Source organism: Hibiscus syriacus, unplaced genomic scaffold (genome assembly GCF_006381635.1).
Source record: "Hibiscus syriacus cultivar Baekdansim isolate YM2019G1 unplaced genomic scaffold, ASM638163v2 tig00111584_pilon, whole genome shotgun sequence".
In the NCBI taxonomy this organism is placed as follows: Eukaryota; Viridiplantae; Streptophyta; class Magnoliopsida; order Malvales; family Malvaceae; genus Hibiscus; species Hibiscus syriacus.
The window spans coordinates 685,650-694,331 of NW_024063127.1; the positions used below are offsets into that span (position 1 = coordinate 685,650).

Here is an 8,682-nt window from a genome sequence, read left to right on the forward strand (position 1 = left end):
TGTTTGTTGTTCTTTAAAAGTATTAAATGGTCTTTAAACTGACTGATTCAGTTGAAGACTTTCTTTCTTGGTCTGCAAGCGGGATGGACTGTTTTCAGTGAAATCTTGTAGAAAGGAACTCGGCAAGGTGTCTGGGGAGTCCGATTTATGGGTAAAAGGGGTTGTAGGGTTTATCTCCTCCTCGTGTTGAAGTCTTCCTGTGGCAGCTAGCTCATCAGAAAGTGGCAGTGAGAGGAGTTGGTGAAAAGAGGTTTGCAGCTAGGGGATGAAATTCTATGTCCGTTTTGTAAAAACAGGTGGAATCAGTTCAGCATTTATTTATTTCATGTAATGTTGTTTGGGAACTTTGGAACAAGATAGCAAGCTATTGGGATATAGCCTTAGTCCTTCCAAAGGATCCACCTTCTTTGCTATGTTCTTGGGGTGAGCTGAGGGGAAATCGTTGATTTGGAAATTTATCCCGGAGTAGTATTTTGGTCATATGGAAAGCTAGGAATGCAATGGTGTTCGAAGGTTCCCCTTGGATAGGATGTCTCTGTTTTTTATTGCTAGATTCAGGTTATCTAAATGGTTTCTAGCCAAGTATCCTAAGTGTCCTATTCAGGAGGATGTGCTGATTGGTCCATCTCTTGTAGATGTATTAAAGCTCTCAACATTTACATTTTTCAGGTTTCTCGCTGGATTCCACCCCCTATGGATTTTTTGAAGATGAATGTTGATGGAGCTGTTAGACTTGATGGCTCAAATGGAGGTATAGGAGGTATTTGAGAGATTGGAATAGCAACTCCCTTCTGACTTTTTCAGAAAATGTAGGTCAGGGTCCCCCGCCGTTGCTGAGTTAAAGGCTATTAAGAGAGGCATTGAAATCTATATGTCTTCTTGTTGGGTTAAGTTGGAAGGTTGATTGGAAAGTGACTGTAAGTCGGCTGTGGAATGGGTCCATACCCCAGCTTTGGCCCCTGTTTTTATCCTCCCATTAGTTAAAGAGATTTCATCTTTTATCTCGGACAGGGTGCACTCATTAGACTGATTCCAAGGTGTGTAATGGGGAGGCTGATAGTTTAGCAAAGATGGGAATTGGTTGATGTTTAGTCGTTTCCAGTGCGTTTTATCGTTTGAGTTTAGGTTTTTGGTTCTGTTGAGTAGCTTAGTCTGTTGTGTTTTTTCAGTATGGTGTTTATGTTAAATCTTATGTAATTTCGGAGGAGTAATAAAGTTTCTAAGGCACTCTTTTCCTCCTCCTTTGATCAAGAAGGAGGTTTTTAAGAGGCCTGTCATTCTTATCAAAAAAAAAAAGTATTAAATGGTATATTTGCTTCCATCCCTTCTCAACGAGTTAGGATTTCCATATCTAACAATCAGCATTGAGTAGGCTGTTTTCTTCATTATTGTAAATAGGCAATCTAAATTGCAAGTTTCTTACCATTACCCCATCTCCCTCTTTTATCCTTGCTAATTACTTTGCACCAGAGATTCTCAACTTTGCTCTTTCTTTCTTTCTTTTAAGTTATTATTATTTTGCCAGGTAAAAAAACTGTACTGGCCTGCTCTGGTTGTATTAACCACTGTATTTTTGTTCCTGTAGGTTCTCTACCATTATCAAGAAACTGAAGGAGCTTGTGCTAGTTCTAATAAACTGTTTGCAAGATTTTATTCCTTTGCTAAATTCTATGCCACAACTGGATGTGCTATCATTTGATTGTATATTATCTATGCTTCAAAGCATAGATATTGCTGTAAGATTTTCATTTATGGAACTCATGAAGAAACACCTGAATCAATATGTGATCAACTCTCTCATCAGCCTTGTCAAAGAAGTTATTGGGGGTGTTTCCCTCTATCCAAAACATCATCTTTCTTTAAAGGTATTCCTTTCCAGAATTTCAATAGCTTTGTTTTGCCTTCCAATTAACTTTCTTATCTTTTGCGTCTTACGAATTGTCTTAGTTCTTTCCATTCACTTGCGTAAAGAAAACATTGACTCAACCCATTTCATAGTCTAGCAGTAACAAAATGAGTTTTGAGTGCCGTTGGATGCTGAGCTATGTTGCAATCTATTGAATAATGCTTCGATTGGTACCTTAGATTATTTTGTGAGCTCACTTATCCTTCATACAAAATGTTTGATGGCTTGATTAAGTGTTTAGAAATTGGACCATTTCCTGTTGTTTGTCTTTTACTCTGTACATCAGATACTGTAAGTGCTATGTTGAATGCTATTTAGCAGCATTTTGAAAAGGAAAAAACAATTTCCTTTGTGGAAAATATATATTTGTTGAATATATGGCTTTTGATCGACCCCAATTGTTGACCAGTAGAATCAATAACTAATAGTCTTTCCCCTTCCCTCCCCCAACCTTTGATATGTGTTTGTGTGTCAGCAACCCAACCTTTGATATGTGTTTGTGTGTCAGCAACCCTATTTAGATGATGTCTTTATTAACTGTTCTTGTATTTTCCTTAATTTTGTCGCAACTGATCCTTTTATACTTTGATTTTAGGAGCATGATAGATATTTTATCCTGAACGTTGTCATAACAGAGATATTTTTGCGCCTCCGGGAATGGGTTTGCCCTTCTGCAAATATGTTTGAGAAATTTCTGGAGTTCATTGAGAATGCACTGCTTGGCACGGTTGGCTTCTTGAAATCATCTTGCACTTCTTTCTCTGTTTTCTTTCTGAACTTGGTCATTGAAGTAAAGACCTAACACTTTGGATTAAAGATCATGTAATGGTTTTTCTAAAAAAATGGTTTGGTCAAGCTTATGAATTGTTAGGATTCAAAGGTTAGGTTCAATACCCACTGTAGTTTTCTACTGGAAAGTTGAGAAAAATTAGGTTGGCGAGAGGGGTGTCTGCTTTTTTAAGGCCATATCATATGATGACGGTTACCTTGAAACTTGGCTGATAGTCATTGCAATTTCTTGAAGAAGATGTGTGTCTGCATGTTCATGATCTTTCAAAATTTAGAAGTTGATTGTAGATTGTAGCAGGAATAGTTCCAAATAGATCTTGGAAAGGTTGAGAATCACGGAAAACTCAAATAGGATTTATCTTTTTCCCGGAAAAAAGGGGAAAATTAGTGCATTTCTCTATAACTTATTCTCTTTCCTTTTCCAGGTTTGGTTGAGAAACCAATGGTCCATATGAGAGCAGTTTTCCTCTGATATTTTTGCATTTTAAATAACACAAGATTTCAATTTTTTTGTAATTATACTTCTTTCAGTTAGTTTACAGGTTCTTAAAGTATTTTTCTGGTAAAGCAACATGGGAAAAGCATATACCTTCGTTGCTACCTTTCATTCCCAAACTTGCATCAGAAGTGGAAACTGGTTGGCAGTCACGAATTCTTGAGGTTGGTTTGATTTTGATAGCATTATTCAAGTTGATTATATTGCTTAGTTTTTCTCGTTTTAACAGATGTCACTGCTTGACTTGGAAACTGGTTGGCAGTCACGAATTCTTGAGGTTGGTTTGATTTTGATAGCATTATTCAAGTTGATTATATTGCTTAGTTTTTCTCGTTTTAACAGATGTCACTGCTTGACTTTTCTTTCTTCTTGTTGGCCATGTGGTACTAGATTTTTGTTTCATAGGCCTTAAGAAATTCTGTATAACCATTAAAAACTAAATTGCAGTCATTTACACGGACGTTCAAGGATTGCAATCCAGAGTCTTCACTTAAACTGGCTTGCCTGTCCATGGTTGAAGAAATGCTAATTCCTGTAAGCTCAATTCAATACATTTTAAATGTCCCTAAAACGTGATCATATGCATGTGGACATGCTTATATAAACCTCTTTTCTGTCTCTCTTTTGCACCACCTGGAAATTAAATCTAGTATTTTTTTTCAAATTTCAGAGAGGAGATATGCTCTATACTGAAGCAAGTGAAACTGTGTTATTAGACTATCAGACTCTCTGGATAAGAGAGCCCCTGTTGCTAAACCTTCTTGGTGATAAACAACCATCCTCTTCCCAGGTAATAGCCTGTTTTACCTTATAGACTTCACTAACGTGTTTTGAAATTGAACTTTGTTTAAGTTGAAAAGGCTAGAGCATCATGTATAATCATCTTACCAATGGTCCAATTTGTTGTAAATCTTCAAAACAAAGTAACTATTTCCCTTGCACCTTAGGTCGTCTTGTGCCTCCTCCTTCGTCTGGGGCAATTTTCTGGTTCAAACTTTTTCTGGGAATATGAAAATACACAATTTGCACTCATTGAGTTTTACAGCACATGCCAAGAAGGTATAAGTTAATTCATACTGAAATTCTAGCCCGTGAAACAAACATATGCTTTTGAATTGATTTGTTATTCCATTCCCTTTGTTGCAGGAAACGTATACTATGGTCCTTTCATGAGACTTCCAAGGGATTGCCAGGAGTTGTCTATCTGTTGCCTTTATTATTTCTCCAACGTGAATGTACTTTGCTGAAATCAATAGCTTTTTGTTGCCTGTGTAAGTTCTACTTGCCATTTGTTGGTTTAGGTCCTTCATGTTGAGTTTGTATATTTTTATAATGCCAAAACATTTAAATAAGCTAAAACTTTATTTCGGAATCCAAAATGAAAAAGGGATTTTCTCTGTAAGTGCTCAAAAAAGAAAGAACTGAGTTTTGTACATCTCAAAATAGCAAGTTTGACATGTAATTAAGGAGACGGTACTATTTTTATTTAGTGAAAGACATATGGACTTATATTTCCCAATTTCTTTCCCCATAAAAGAAGTAAATTGTATATTTGGACATTTGTGGTTCTGGATGATACTAGCATCTTCCGTTTTCTTTGATGGGTCATCATAACTTAGGACAGTATTTTGTTTGGTGAAAGACATATGTACTTATATTTCCAAATTTCTTTCCCCATAATAGAAGTAATTGTGCATTTGGACATTTGTGGTTCCAGATGTTACTAGCATCTTCTGTTTCTCTTTGATGGGGTCATCGTAACTTAAATTTGGTGAGAAGATGCTTAAAATAGAAAAGTTACATTTACTCTGATCTAACATAGAATATTTCTTATATAATCATCACTCTACTCTGTAGTTTCAGGTTCTGAATTAGAGCCCTTTTTAACTTTCCGCATTATAGAGGTTCTGCATGCTGCCTACAAAGCTGGACACATCCAAATTGCTGACTACATCAGCTTCTTCATGACTTTACTATCTCGTTTCAAAATTTTCCCTGGTATTTCAGAAATATATTTACTTTCCAGTTTTTAGTATAGCACTTGCCACTTCCTTTTTGTCTTTTAACATTTTTATATATTTTGGGTATATTTAACTAAACTATTTATGGTGCATTTGCTTGTAGATCCATAACTCACAAGCACATAATAGCATGCTCTACTATAATCTGATGGTTTTGTAAAAGTTGACTTCCTAATTACAGAGAATTGTCCTTGTAGATTATATTAGTTTGGTAGCTCCTAAAAGTCCTTTTATAAGTGGGAAATAAGGGGCTTGTACAAGCGTTTATGCTAGAATAGATGACTGCGTCCCTCTGTTCTGTTTTACTTCTATATGTCTACTTGTGTTTTAATGATCATTTGATATATATCGCAATGGGGATTTTCTTTTTGCAGAAAACATATATCCTGTTAGAGAAAGTGATGGGAAGGTTTCAAATCATGGACCTTTTAAGTCTCTCACCAGCATGCTTTGCTCGTACTTGTCACAGATGGGTGATAGTTCTATTGTTTTCCAAATAGTAGAGAAAGCAATCCTTGACTTGATAGTAAGTCGACTGAACTGCTTGCGTCTTCATTTCAGTTTTTTCCTTGCATCCATAGCCTAGTTTTTATGCAAGATTTGGATTTGTTGGATTAGTTATTTCTCATTCATTTTGGTCTCTTGAAAATTTATTTGCATGTTGTAACTTTTGCAGTTGTTACAACCTCTTGAAAATGCTTGTGCAATGTTAAGGGTGCTCGTCGTCCTCGACTCTAAACCTACTCGACTTTCTGAACAAAGTATAAATGCTCTAAGCAATTTCCTTCCAGGATATCTTATGGATGTTGTGCATGTAAGTTGTCAGCATTTTCCCTCAACTTAAATGCTTCACCTTTTTCTTATCATTTATCCTGTCATCTTTCTCATTTTTTTTGTTTCTAGTGGTTATCTCTTGGCTCCCTCGACGTTGATTCTAATAAACTATAATATAAATTGCTCTTACTTCATAGTTCTTACTTCTTACTATTAGTGCATATATTTTGGATGTGATAGCTTTTCCAGGAGTGAAAGAGAAACTAGCAAATAGAACTTTCTGTGTCATCGTGTTGGCTCTATAAGACTGCTTTGTGTTTCTTGATTCTAGTTGTCAAATGTCTTTGGTTTATGCAGTGTATTCCAGAAGATGATGTTCAAGCATGGCGATTACGTTCTACCATGCTTTTTCATGTTTGATAGGAGTAACAAACTTCTGAAACTTGTCTTGGATGGGATTGGTTCAATTTTAGTTGACAGTAATTGGTCGCTTCCATCTGATACTTCTATGAGACATGCCACTGACGGTTGCAGTCAGATAAATGCAACTATTTCTTTACTTCTATTAATGTACAAGGACATTAAAGTTCAGAAAATTATTTCTTCATTCAGAACAGAGATCGGCTCAATTTTGCAAAGCATAGCTTCTTTACAGGTATGATTTTGCAGTATGCATTATTCTTCTAAAAAGATTTATCTTTATAAGCAGAGAGGCAGCAGTATGGATAAATCTTATTGTGTGCTAGTCATGATTGAAATTTAACAAGGATCCTAGGCCCCAGGATGCTTTAAGCATTAATACCTACTTGCATTCGAGGATCATGTATCCTTGTGCTCCGTAACATTGATTGTTGATATGTCAATCCCATTGATAAGTTTGACTGTATATGCACATATCATTCCTACCAAAAGTAATTTTTATTTTAGAAGGTTTTGGTTCGCATTTTTCGGTCCTGCAGGCTCATTTAATCCTGTGGACTTCCAAATTTCATTAAATGGCAAAAGAATAGCACCTTAACATTGGACATGGTCCTCTTCACCCGCTTTTGGCAATTTAAGACATTACAAATTCTTTTCCCTGCTGGATCTGATTCCTATTGGATCCATCTGGCTGGTGCTTGCTATGTATGCGTTGAGTAGCTTTTGACAGCATATGGTTTTGAAATTTATGAATGTTTCTGAATTAATTCTTTGCACAAGGCAACGGCAAATTAGCTTACATTATAAAACTCCATGGTCTTGGGGTGGTGTGATTAATTCATAGTTCTTAGCCTCTTTCATATTGTTCCTGCAGTCTTCGGAAGATAAGATGACCCTCGAAGAAAGGCACAAATTTCAATGTTTATTTGAACAATTAAAGGTGGTCACAAGTGCATCACCAGCTGGCTGATGATCCAATGGTCTTTGCGCACTGTGAGTTTATTTTCTTTATTTATTATTATTTTGATACAACTCAAATTTTATCCAAGTTTTTCCAAATATTTCAAAGATCATAGCTTAAACCCTTACTTCAAAAATGTGGTAAGACATGGGTGTCGGATGCTGGACTTCAGACGAAAAATGAAGTCGGATAACATAAAGAAAAAGTAGTTGGATGATCCATTTCAAATTGAATGTGTTTGGTGTTCATCCATGTTTGACATGGAGGAATTTACATTGCATATGATGGGAAGCATAGAGAAGACAGAGTATTAAGAAAGCTAACATTACTGCTAAAAATTGTTGTCTGAACTGTAGTTATTTGAAGTTCATATTAAAGGCGGTTTCTTTGGCTTCACGGAATTGTTGTTTTTATACTGTCAACGTACTTTTCTGAGAGTACCTATGCACCTATTGTGACGTTGAAATGCTATGGGATCTTTGACTTTCCTTTTTTTTTTTTTTTGCAGCGAATAAACATTGTCCCCTGGAGGATGGATGGCAAATGAATCAGGTCAATTTTTGGAGGGGATATTGAGAAAAGAATGCTGGTTTAGCTAATCCCACTTTCTCTAATTTTGCTTATCGTTGGGTTGTTTGTAAATTGTATTGGTGTTTAAGAAGGAAGAGGGGATGGGAGAATTTGTTCATTACATCACATGATTGGAATATCAGGTCAAGTTAACTTTTTTTATAATGCATGTCCAGGTGCATTAAACCGTGTGCATAATTTATATTGATTATTTTAAAAAAAACATAACATCGTCAACAACTTCCTAAAGCGGAACATGGCCGACAACAATTAAACTGTGTGCATCCTGAGCGGCCACACGTATAGCGACTACATCCGAAGAGGCTGGACAGGCTCCATCGACGTGTCCCCAACAATCGGTGATGTAGGACAACATAAAATCAGCCATGGAGAAAGCTTGACGAATATGGGACGCATTCCACAAGTTGGGGTCCGGGCACATGAATTCACTGCATCGTACAGGACTGTTAACATATCGGTATAGGGCCTCCCCAACGGTCTACATGCATGCGGACGACACTGTTAGTAACAACCTGCCAATGATATCCGTCACTGACAGCGAGTGCACCATGTACACTTCCCTAAGCATAAGAATGACTCAAACCGAGTCAGGCATCCAAAACACTTAAGCTTGAAAATATTTGGCGCGCGACACATGATAAACCAAACTGTGAAGGGAATGAATAATGCACCAAACTTGCTTAACGAGAAGGGCAATGTTAAAAGCATAGAGATCTCAGAAACC

The 8,682-nt window shown here is 36.5% G+C and overlaps 1 pseudogene; it reads left to right on the plus strand.

Moving 5' to 3' along the window:
* The window catches only part of LOC120165565, a 28,451-nt pseudogene extending 20,359 nt beyond the window's left edge, over positions 1 to 8,092 (plus strand).
* Positions 8,093 to 8,682: the final 590 nt, after the last annotated feature.